Genomic DNA, 12365 nt, shown 5'->3' with positions numbered 1-12365 from the left:
AGAAAAAAGTTAATGAAATAACAGATTTTATATAAAGTACTAGTAAATTATTGCACATACACAATACATACCAATGGAAAACCATCCCTGGTCAGGGATCACACATGCAAGGGTCCACAACGCAATGCCTTCCTTGGGCATCTGCGCTGCCTTCCGGTGACGAGCCTGTGAGATCCAGCCCCCTGGATCTCACAGGCCTGAAGCTGTAGAAGTAAAACAGTATTACTCATACAGCCAATGCATCCTAATACAGAAGTATTGGAATGCATTGTAAAAGGGATTAGACCCCCAAAAGTTGAAGTCCCAAAGTGGGACAAAAAAAACAAACAAAAAAAAAAGTTAATAAACAAAAACATCATTTTCCCCAAATAAAGTTAAAAATAAAATAGGGAAAAAAAAACAAAGTTTACATATTGGGTATCGCTGCGCCCGTATCGACCGGCTCTATAAACATATCACATGAACTAACCCCTCAGATGAACACCGTAAAAAATCAAAACTGTGCTAAATAAACCATTTTTTGTCAACAGCAACAGCAAGCGATCAAAAAGTCATATGCACCCCAAAATAGTGCCAAACAGTCATCTCATCCCGCAAAAAATCCTACCTAAGATAATCCACCAAAAACTGAAAAAACTATGGCTCAGAATATGGAGACTGTAAAGGGGGAATATTAATCACCAATATTATGCAAATATCGATAATTAATATTCCTAAATAGGAGGAGCCGTCTAGTGCTGACTCCGCCTATTTATGCCTTTATATAATAAATACACAATACTTTCGCTATGCTTTACACTAATCACTATACTAGCTGCATGCGCCTTACTCACTACCGCTAACAAGTACACACTACACAAAGGGTACAAGTAACACAGTATTTATTAATACCTGACACTACGCACACAATACAGCACTAAATATACAGTACTCAACTACACTACACGTTCCCAATTCCACCCATAAACTAACTATACAGTTCACACATACAAGTAATATTAACAATAACCCACCCGTCTGTCTACTCACTGTCCCTACGGGGTTACCAGAGGGTTAATTACAACAGTGGCTCTGCAGGGGTAATGCCTGCAGGCCAAGGAACACAGGGTATTTGCAGGGCAGAGTAGGGGAAGGGGTTAACAGGGGACTGGCAATGCTGCTGCAGGGCAGTTCAGGGGAACCAGGGGTTGTGGCAAGGGTTTTAACCAGGGGACTTGCAGGGCAGAGTAGGAGAAGGGGGTTAACGGGACTGGCGCAGCAGGGGTTAAGGGATATATATATATATATATATATATAGATAGGGAAAGGGGTTAGGGGTTAAGTGGGGGTGATACTTAGGGCTCGTTCGTCCAGGGACCTGGTCCGGTCAGGCTCTCCTCCTGAGCGCTCCTCCAGGTGGGGGGGGGGGGGGGTCCCGATCCTGCTGTATTAGCGCAGCGCAGCCCGGGTGGCTGCCTGCGCTCTCTTCTCTGTAGGTGGCTATCAGGGAGGGGGGAGGCCGGCCGGCCGGCCGCCCGCCTTTTTCCTGAGCGCAGGACGCGCTCTCCTCCACGTGGGGGGGGCCCTGACCCTCACTGCCTTGAGTGCCGGGCCGCCGGATATTTAAACCCGGCCTCCCACGCCGCATCATCCACGTGGGCCGGCGCAGTGATATGACGTCACTGCGCCGGCCAGCACATCGGGGACGCCCTGCAGACAGGCGGGAGATGCCTTTGATCTCCCGCCTGCTGCACCTAGCATTCCGGACAGTGCGATAGTAATCGCACTGTCGGAATGCGCATAATAGGAGGAGAGGAGTCTTCTCCCCTTCTTCTATCATGCGTAATTATCTCCAGCGGCGCTGGAGATAATTACAACAAAGGGCTCAGATTCTGTTAAATCTGAGCTCTTTGTATCCATCAGGATGACCGGACCCTTGTCTGGTCATTCTGATGCAATTAGCCAGATTGCATCGGTGCGAATGCTTGGGGCACATTCACACTGATGCACCTGGTTTCAGGTGTAGGACGGGGGGGATATATAATATACATGCGTATGGATGCTTGGGGCACATCCATAAACATGTATACATTAATATTAGGGACATAGAAAGGGGGCACATGATTATATAAGGGGGCACAAGGCCCCTACTATACAAGGGGGCACATATTTCCCACAGGGGCCACCATGAGCCCCTGGGGATCACCGTGGGCAGACGTGCGCAGATGCTGGGCACATCTGCGCACATCATCCCACGGTGCATTGGTTAATGTATGCACATATACCATACGTGCCCGCACGTGTTTGCGGGCATGAATGGATATATATGCATACGTCTCAACCCTTCCTCAACAGAGACACTAAAACATTTCTTTCAAAAATGCTATTATTGTGTAAAACTTGCATAAAAAAAAGTGTATACATATTAGGTATCGCAGCATCCGTAATAACGTGCTCTATAAAAATATCACATGACCTAACCCCTCAGGTGAATACCGTAAAAAAAAAAAAAAAACGGTGTAAAAAAAAGCCATTTTACATTACAAAAAGTGTAATAGCAAGCGATCAAAAAGTCACACCCCCCCCAAAATAGTGCCAATAAAACCGACATCTCATCCCGCAAAAATCAAACCCTACCCAAGGAAATCGCCCAAAAACTGAAAAAATTATGTCTCTCAGACTATGGAAACACTAAAACATGATTTAAATAAAAAAAAAGTAAACATATTAGGTATCGCCGCATCCGTGACAACCTGGTCTATAAAAATATCACATGATCTAACCTGTCAGATGAATGTTGTAAATAACAAAAAATTTAAACGGTGTCAAAACAGCTATTTCTTGTTACCTTGCCTCACAAAAAGTGTAATATAGAGCAACCAAAAATCATATGTACCCTAAACTAGTACCAACAATACTGCCACCCTATCCTGTAGTTTCTAAAATGGGGTTTCTACTCTAGGGGTGCATCAGGGGGTCTTCAAATGGAACATGGTGTAAAAAAAAAAACAGTCCAGCAAAACCTGCCTTCCAAAAACCGTATGGCATTCCTTTCCTTCTGTGCCCTGCCGTGTGCCCGTACAGCGGTTTACGACCACATATGGGGTGTTTCTGTAAACTACAGAATCGGGGCCATAAATATGGAGTTTGGTTTGGCTGTTAACCCTTGCTTTGTAACTTTAAAAAAAATTATTAAAATGGAAAATCTGCCAAAAAAGTGAAATATTGAAATTGTATCTCTATTTTCCATTAATTCTTGTGGAACACCTAAAGGGTTAACGACGTTTGTAAAATCAGTTTTGAATACCTTGAGGGGTGTAGTTTTTAGAATGGGGTCATTTTTGGGTGGTTTCTATTATGTAAGCCTCGCAAAGTGACTTCAGACCTGAACTGGTCCCTAAAAATTGGGTTTTTGAAAATTTCAAGATTTGCTTCTAAACTTCTAAGCCTTGTAACTTCCCAAAAAATAAAATATTATTCCCATAATGATCCAAATATGAAGTAGACATATGGGGAATGTAAAGTAATAACTATTTTTGGAGGTATTACTATGTATTATAGAAGTAGAGAAATTGAAACTTGGAAATTTTTACGCATTCTTGGTAAATTTGGTATTTTTGTTATAAATAAAATGAATTTTTTTAACTTCATTTTACCAGTGTCATGAAGTACAATATGTGACGAAAAAACTATCTCAGAATGGCCTGGATAAGGCAAAGCGTTTTAAAGTTATCATCACATAAATTGACACTGGTCAGATTTGCAAAAATATGTGGTCTCTTTCAGGAAATCAGGCTTGATTTCACTGACCTAAAATAAGGATCCCAATGGCTATAAACTCCATTTTTGTTAACCCAGTTATGGCCAAAAGCTCATTACTGTGTTACTAATCTCCCCAAGATCACATGTACAAGTTTGAGTAATGGCTCCTGCACAAGACAATATTACGTGCTGTGTTCTCTGGAGGTCGATGAGGCCTCTAGCTTATCTCCATACAGAAAGACGGGGATTTCCTTTATGTCCTTTCAGCAGCACAATAATGAGTTATCACTGCCGCTGCATACTGGTAGGACAGACGGAAAGTATTAAACCACACTACCGGAAAATAAAAAAGAACACCGAGCAGGAGTTAGGGTCCATTTACACGTCCGCAATTCTGTTCCGCATTTTGCAGAACGGAATTGCGGACCCATTCATTTCTATGGGGCCAAAATATGTGCTGTCTGAATTCACACTTCCGGATCCGCACTTCCAGGTCCGCAATTCCGTTCCCGAAAAAAAAATAGAACATGTCCTATTCTTGTCCACAAGATTAGGCTTTCTCTAATATCGTGACGTGGATCTGCAAAACACTTATGGATGTGTGAATGGACCCTTAGGCTACTTTCACACTAGCGTTATTGAGAACCATCATAGGGTCTTAATACCAGAAAAAAACCTCTTCCGTTTTGTCCCTATTCATTGTCAATGGGGACAAAACTGAACTGAACTGAATTCCGTTCCGTTCTCATACCGGAGAGCAAACCGGAGCATTCTGTCCTGGGATGCGGAGCAAGTCCGTCATGACCCTCAATGCAAGTCAATGGGGACGGATCCGTTTTCTCGGACACAATAGAAAACTGATTTGTTCCCCATTGACTTTAAATGGAGTTCATGACGGATCAGTCTTGGCAATGTTACAGATAATACAACCTAATCAGTTCATAACAGATAGAGGAGGTTGTATTATCAGTAACGGAAGCATTTTTGCTGAACCCTGCCGGATCCAGCAAAAACGGGCCTTAGGCTACGTTCACACTCGCGTTTGGTGTGGATCCGTCATGGATCTGCACAGACGGATCTGTTCAAATAATACAAACGTCTGCATCCGTTCAGAACGAATCCGTTTGTATTATCTTTAACATTGCCAACATTGTGTCATAGAAAACGGATCTGTCCCCATTGACTTACATTGTGTGTCAGAACGGATCCCTTTTGGTGTCCGCCTCCAAAGCGGAATGGAGACGGAACGGAGGCAAACTGATGTATTCTGAGCGGGTCCTTTTCCATTCAGAATGCCTTAGCGCAAAACTGATCCGTTTTGGACCGTTTGTGAGAGCCCTGAACGGTTCTCACAAACGGAAAGCCAAAACGCCAGTGTGAAAGTAGCCTTAGGTGCTGCAAGAGAGCTCGTTGAAGGCATTAATGACAAACAGTAAGGCAGTGATGAAAGCAGGTTCTGTCTTGGTTCTAATGATGGCCGCATCAAAGTTTGCAGGAGGGCTGGAGAGTGCCTACTGCCGTCACACATAGTGAGGAGAGACAGAGGACCAGCACCCAGTGTCATGGTGTGGGGCACCATTAGTTACCATGCCAGTTCCTGTGTTGTATTCGTAGAGGGTACTGTCATGGTGGGGAGTGGGGGAAACCCCCTACCGTGTGGTGTCAAAGGGTAAAGGGGATCAGCCTGGACAAAAAATAATAAGGGAGCAGGTCACCTCCTACATCATCCCTAATCCTCTCCTTGACTCCTCATCGTATGAGCGGACCCCGATAGTAGGACGACTCATACTCAGGATACCTAGAAACCCTAAGTCGCCCTGGTAATCCCTCACCAAGGAGCAGGGAAGAGACGACCTGTTCATCTCAGTAATGGAGGAACAGGAGTCTCTATCTGAGGCCAGGCTGCAAGGAGAGGGGAACACATACAGCATAAGGAGATGGCAGGTAAGTGAAACCAATAACACTTACCTGCCACAGACACAACAACTGGAACCCGTGCACCAGTGCTGCTGTTCACACCAACATTAAAGGACACAGCACACACTACAAACCACACAGGAACCCAGGACACCCATAGCTGCAATAAACATGAGACAGAGGAATGTCTAGTAAACATGCTGGACACCAAACACCACCAGACAAGTAACACCAAACTAGACATACAAACACCCTGAACATAACCCACTCCATACAAATAGGGACAGGAAGGGAAGAAGACACCGGGATAACATTGATGACCACAAGGGTGGACCTCACTGGACAGATGAAACACCCTGGACTGGAGCAGAGCTCCAGCACCAACCACAGCTGAAGTACAACTGACTCCAGCCAGGAAACCACAGAAGATATAAGCCAGGTGATCACACCCAGTCAGGGAGTAAACCCTTAAGGCCTATTCCACACGGGTGTTGCGGGAAAAGGTGCAGGTGCGTTGCGGGAACATGCATGATTTTTCCGCGCGAGTGCAAAACATTGTAATGCGTTTTGCACTCGCGTCAGAAAAATCGGCATGTTTGGTACCCGAACTTCTTCACAGAAGTTCGTGTTTGGGTTAGGTACTGGGTAGATTGTATTATTTTCCCTTATAACATGGTTATAAGGGAAAATAATAGCATTCTTAATACAGAATGCAAAGTACAATAGCGCTGGAGGGGTTCCATTTTTTTTTTTTTTAACTCACCTTAATCTACTTGCTCGCGCAGCCCGGCTTGTCTTCTGTCTTCTTTTTTTGCTGTGTGCTGGAAAAGGACCTGTGGTGACGTCACTCCGGTCATCACATGGTCAATCACCATAGTAAAAGATCATGTGACTGACCATGTGATGACCGGAGTGACGTCACCACAGGTCCTTTTCCTGCACACAGCAAAAGAGAAGACAGAAGAGAATTGTACCCTCCATGTTATAAGGGAAAATAATAATGATCGGGTCTCCATCCCAATCATCTCCTAGCAACCGTGCGTGAAAATTGCACCGCATCCGCACTTGCGATTTTCACGCAACACCATACATTTCTATGGGGCCTGCGTTACGTGAAAAACGCACAAAGAGGAGCATGCTGCGATTTTCACGTAACGCACAAGTGATGCGTGAAAATCACTGCTCGTGTGCACAGCCCCATAGAAATTAATAGGTCCGGATTCAGTGCGGGTGCAATGCGTTCAACTCACGCATCGCATCCGCGCGGAATACTCGCCCGTGTGAAAGGGACCTTACAGCACCAGACAAAAGGCAGGCTACAACTTAAAGGGAAAGTGAACACACAAGCATACCAAACACATAACCATCGGCAACAGCATGCGTGGCAATCACCCAGAAGGCCGAGATACTGCCACCCCATGCTCTCACAGCAACACGTTGCCATGGGCAACCGCAAGTGTGGCAATAGTGTCACAGCGTACACCATAGGCCGTGACAGGTACATGGAGAAACCTTTGTTACTTCCAGGACATTGTGGAACTAGATCTACTGCCTTTCATGACTGAGGAAATGTGGTGTTCCAACAAGATAATGGCCTTGAATACACTGTCCACGCTACACAATATGCTCTTCATCAGAGGTCACCATAATGCCTGTATAAGTGTCATAGGCGCCTGTTCATGCAATTTTACACCTTACGCCAATACGCCTTAGACTTTTCCCTGCCATTCATCAGCGCAGAGCGGTGCTGCCTTAAATAACAGATAAAGCTCCTTATACTAAGGAGTTCTGTTATTAGTTGGTTTAGGCAGGCTGCTGGACCGTTCAGATGTGGAAGGAGAAACTCCTGCAGCGGCGCTTGATCTTCAGCGGGAGGTACCAGGCAGGGTAAGCAGCCTTGCTTGCTGGGCAGTGGGCTTTAGCAGGGGCCCCAGCTCTGAGACCCTCGCTGATCTCTATAAAGAGGAGTCTGAAGTGCTCAGTGGAGAGCTGCTTCTCCTCACTGCTGAGCGTGATACTGAAGCAGCCTCAATAGAAAGTCTATGGGACGTCTTCAGTATCGCGCTCAGCAGCGAGGAGAAGCAGCACTCGGTCTGAGCACTACAGACTGCTCATGATAGAGATCTGCGGGGTCTCAAAGCTGGAACCACCGCTATCAACACTTTTGATATGTCCCATGGTTACTTCTTCATTTTGGACAGGGGTCCTGTCTGGGGTAATAGCTTGCAGTGCTTTCACTTCAGACCCCCCAGGGGCTTATTAACCCTATGCTGAAGGGCTGAAGGGATTAGAGCAATGTTTTTTTTTACCTAGGACTGTATGTCAGAGAAGCTCACGGGAGGACATGTTCACACCACCATTGTTTATTTCTATTGTTTTGCTCAGTTAGATGAGCTGAAAAAAATAAAATAACAGAAGTTCCAGATCGGGCACATAACTGACCCAAACAGAGCTGAGCAGTCTCCACTGACTAGGATGGGGTCCATTCAGGATCCTGTCTTTTTACCAGACACAAAAGTTTCACATACAAGGCTTTTTTTCTCCAGTCTTTTTGAGAGTCTGCAGCAGAGGCCCCAGATGGAGCCTCCAACGCAGTTGTAAACAAATGGAGGCCGACATATTATGTGTTTGAATTACAACTTTCATACTTCTCCTCGAGTAAAAATACTGGTAAGAGGAGTATTTTTACTGTTCTGGAAAAAATTTAGTGCGACCTCTACTTTTCAAGTTATCCAGCAGCTCCCCTGGCCAACTTGATTGCCAGATATCCAATGTTTAGGACTGAATGGTGAAATGGATTTCCCTTGACAGCAACCAAAAACCACTTTGGCTGAACTACGAGTTCAGGTTGAAAGAGCTTGGAATGACCACAGCATCTGTATGACCATTACCATGCCAGAGTAGCAGCGTGTCACAGCAAGGGGAGATGCCACCTAGTACTAATGTGACTGTGCCTCAACATATACCCTGCTGTAGTAGAACCCAAAATAGAATGAGGGAGAATGTTCTCCCTTGGTTCTGCAACCACTGCTGGGGGGTCCTTTGTCACTTACAGTCAGAGGCAAACCTGCCTTTATTCACCTTAAGGACCAGGCCATTTTTTTGTGTCACTTTATGTGGTGATAACTTTAAAATGCTTTTACTTATCCAGGCCATTCTGAGACTGTTTTCTCGTCACGTAATTTTCATGACAGTGGTAAAATTGAGTTTAAAAAAAATGTATTTTTATTTATAAAAAAATTCAAAATTTACAAAAAATGTGGAAAAATTGGCAAATTTCCAAATTTCAATTTCTCTACTTTTATAATACATAGTAATACCTCCAAAAATAGTTATTACTTTACTACTTCATGTTTGGATCATTCTGTGAATGCCATTTTATTTTTGGGGGACGTTAGAAGAAAATTTTGAAATTTTTCAGAAACTTTCTAAAACCCACTTTTTCAGGACCAGTTCAGGTCTGAAGTCACTGTGAGGCTTACATAATAGAAACCACCCAAAAATTACCCCATTTTACAAACTACACCCCTCGATGTATACAAAACTGATTTTACAAACTTTGTTACCCTTTAGGTGTTCCACAAAAATTTATGGAAAATAAAGATGAAATTTCACTTTTGTTTGCAGATTTTCCATTTTAATCAATTTTTCCAGTTACAAAGCAAGGGTTAACAGCCAAACAAAACTCAATATTTATGGCCCTGATTTTGTAGATTACAGAAGAAAAGGAACGCCATACGGTTTTTGGAAGGCAGATTTTGCTGGACTGGTTTTTTGACACCATGTCCCATTTGAAGCCCCCCTAGAGTAGAAACTCTATTTTAGGGTACTTATGATTTTTGGTTGCTCTATATTACACTTTTTGTGAGGCAAGGTAACAAGAAAAAGCTGTTTTGGCACAGTTTTTATTTACAACATTCATCTGACAGGTTAGATCATGTGGTATTTTTATAGAGCAGATTGTTACGGACGCGACAATACAAAAAAAGATTTTTTAGTGTCTCCACATTCTGAAAGCCGTAGTTTTTTTTTTTTTTTTTTGGGCGACTGTCTTGTGTAGGGGCTCATTTTTTTCGATATGAGATGACGGTTTGATTGGTACTATTATAGGGTGCATATGACTTTTTGATCGCTTGCTATTACACTTTTTGTGATGTAAGGGGACAAAAAATGGCTTTTTTCACACTTTTTTTATTACGGTATTCACCTGAAGGGGTTAGGTCATGTGATATTTTTATAGAGCAGGTTATTACGGAAGCAGCGATACCTAATATGTCAACTTTTTTATATAACTTTTACACAATGATTTCATTTTTGAAACAAAAATAAATAAATCATGTTTTAGTGTCTCCATAGTCTGATGGCCATAGTTTTGTCAGTTTTTGGGCGATTATCTTAGGTAGGGTATGATTTTGGCAGGATGAGATGACGGTTTGATTGGCACTATTTGAGGGTGCGTATGACTTTTTGATTGCTTGCTATTACACTTTTTGTGATGTAAGGTGAATGTAAGGTGAACTAGATGATGAGGAGAACGAGGATGACAACAGGAAAGTGGGGTCATCCTCGTCCTCACTGGGGCTCTCGGAGTTGGAGAGCAGCTGGGCGTATGTCTCCTCGGCCGAGAACATCCGGCGGGCCATCTTCTAACGCTAAAGGGGTGTGTGTGTGTGTGTAAAACTTTATTTAGTGTGTATGTGTGTGTGTGGGGGGGGGGGGGGAAGAGACTGTGTGTTTTTACATATACCGTACCCTAACCTAACAGAAAAATGTGGAGGGGGGCGCAAGCTGCAGCACCCCTGGGAGGGGGGGGGGTCACACAGCTGAGGGTGTTGTGGACCCCATACACCCTCAGATCCGGGTGCTGCACACACAAAAAAAAAACACGATGGCGGCGGATCGCGTGGGAGGTAGAGGGACCGACACGGGGCTCCTCTCTCCTCGCTCACACGGAAGTCTGTGGGCTGGGAGAGCGGAGCTTCAGGACGTTCTCCCCCTGTCCGTCCAGCTAATCACAGGCGATCCTGAGAGGTGGCGTTACTGCCACCTCACAGGATCTACGGAGGGTGATTGGTGGTGTATATTACATGTATAGATCACCCCCCTATTCCGGGTCATCAGAGACCCGAATAACCCGGAAATACTGCAAACTGCAGGTCTGAATTGACCTGCGGTTTGTAGCAATCGCCGAAATGGGGGGTCACAGGACCCCCCTCAGCGTTGTCACAGGGTGGCAGTGATCGGAAATACACAGGGCGTACATGTACGTCCGGTGTCCTTAAGGACTTGGACATCAGGGCGTACATGTACGCCTTGTGTCCGTAAGAGGTTAAAGTGGACCTGGAAAAAATACTAAAAGTGGCCCCGTTTTGTAGTTGGTTCCAAATTGATGGAAAGAAAGGCCAGCAATACCATATTGTGGCACATTATACCACCCCAACAGAGCCTAATACCACAGTCCATCACAAAATACTTCAGCCAACAGCAGAAAATACATCCCCAAAAACTTCCACTGGCCGGCCTTGAGGAAGGCCCAGGCGGTCCCCTGGAAAATTTCCCTGTAAGGTCTATGTCTAATCTGCCCCTGCTTACAGTACCGGGCCGGTCAGGCCTTTGCTTACCTCTGTCCTTACTCTCTTATACCTGATTTGGATGGAAGTGATGTTTTTAACCTCCTTTACTTACTCTGTGGAGTTGTATTTGTGTTTTGCAGACAAGTCGTTTTTTTCCTATGGAGACATTGATTTATGTTAATAAACTGTGTTTTATTTTGGGTTTATAAATATGGGGTCTGATTAGCTTCCTGGTTCTGTTGCCATTTTTGGTGGGTGAAGCTTAGGATGGGAGCCAAATTCCTCTCTGCCTTCTAGAGTGCCATTTTGTTTGCATTGGCATTTACTATTTTGTGATAGTACTTAGTATTTAATATATATATATATATTGTGACAACTTATGTTCACTTAGCTCTCTAGGATCGCCATCTTTTCAGCTTAGATTGTTGGCACTGTTCAAGAAGCCACTCCAACACTGCAGATTTGGGTGCAAACTGGCAACAACCAGCTTTATTGTCACTTTTACATCAGTAGTCCTAGGCCATCTGGCCACTAACTACACGGTAGTTTTCCTTCTCTATCGGGATCTGGGTCTACCACCCAGCGCCCCAAAAACACAACTCAGTGCCTACCCTACACGGGATCATAGGGTCCTGGCTCCCACAGGCCTTGGCGCAGCCTGCTTCTTCTCCAGACTAAGAGCCCTAATTGAGGAGCTCAGCACATTCTTCACCCAGCTCCTCGGCTGGCTGCTAATTACCTTCATTACCAGCCTGGCTGATACACAGAGGGGAAACCCTATTTTCCCAGCCGTTCTTCTCAACCAGCTTCCTCTGTGTGAGATACATCATTTTAATGGTCCTCATATGGCCCTCTGGCAGCTCTTTTGCCATAATATATATGCTTTGTCCTTTGTTTTTTTTCGGTCTGCGCAGGACAGATCCAGAATTCTGGTATTTTGAATGCCAGATCTGGCACTAATACATTCCTACAGGGAGTGCAGAATTATTAGGCAAGTTGTATTTTTGAGGATTAATTTTATTATTGAACAACAACCATGTTCTCAATGAACCCAAAAAACTCATTAATATCAAAGCTGAATATTTTTGGAAGTAGTTTTTAGTTTTAGCTATTTTAGGGGGATATCTGTGTGTG

Source organism: Bufo gargarizans, chromosome 6 (assembly GCF_014858855.1).
Source record: "Bufo gargarizans isolate SCDJY-AF-19 chromosome 6, ASM1485885v1, whole genome shotgun sequence".
Classification (NCBI taxonomy): domain Eukaryota; kingdom Metazoa; phylum Chordata; class Amphibia; order Anura; family Bufonidae; genus Bufo; species Bufo gargarizans.
This window is presented reverse-complemented; position numbering follows the sequence as displayed.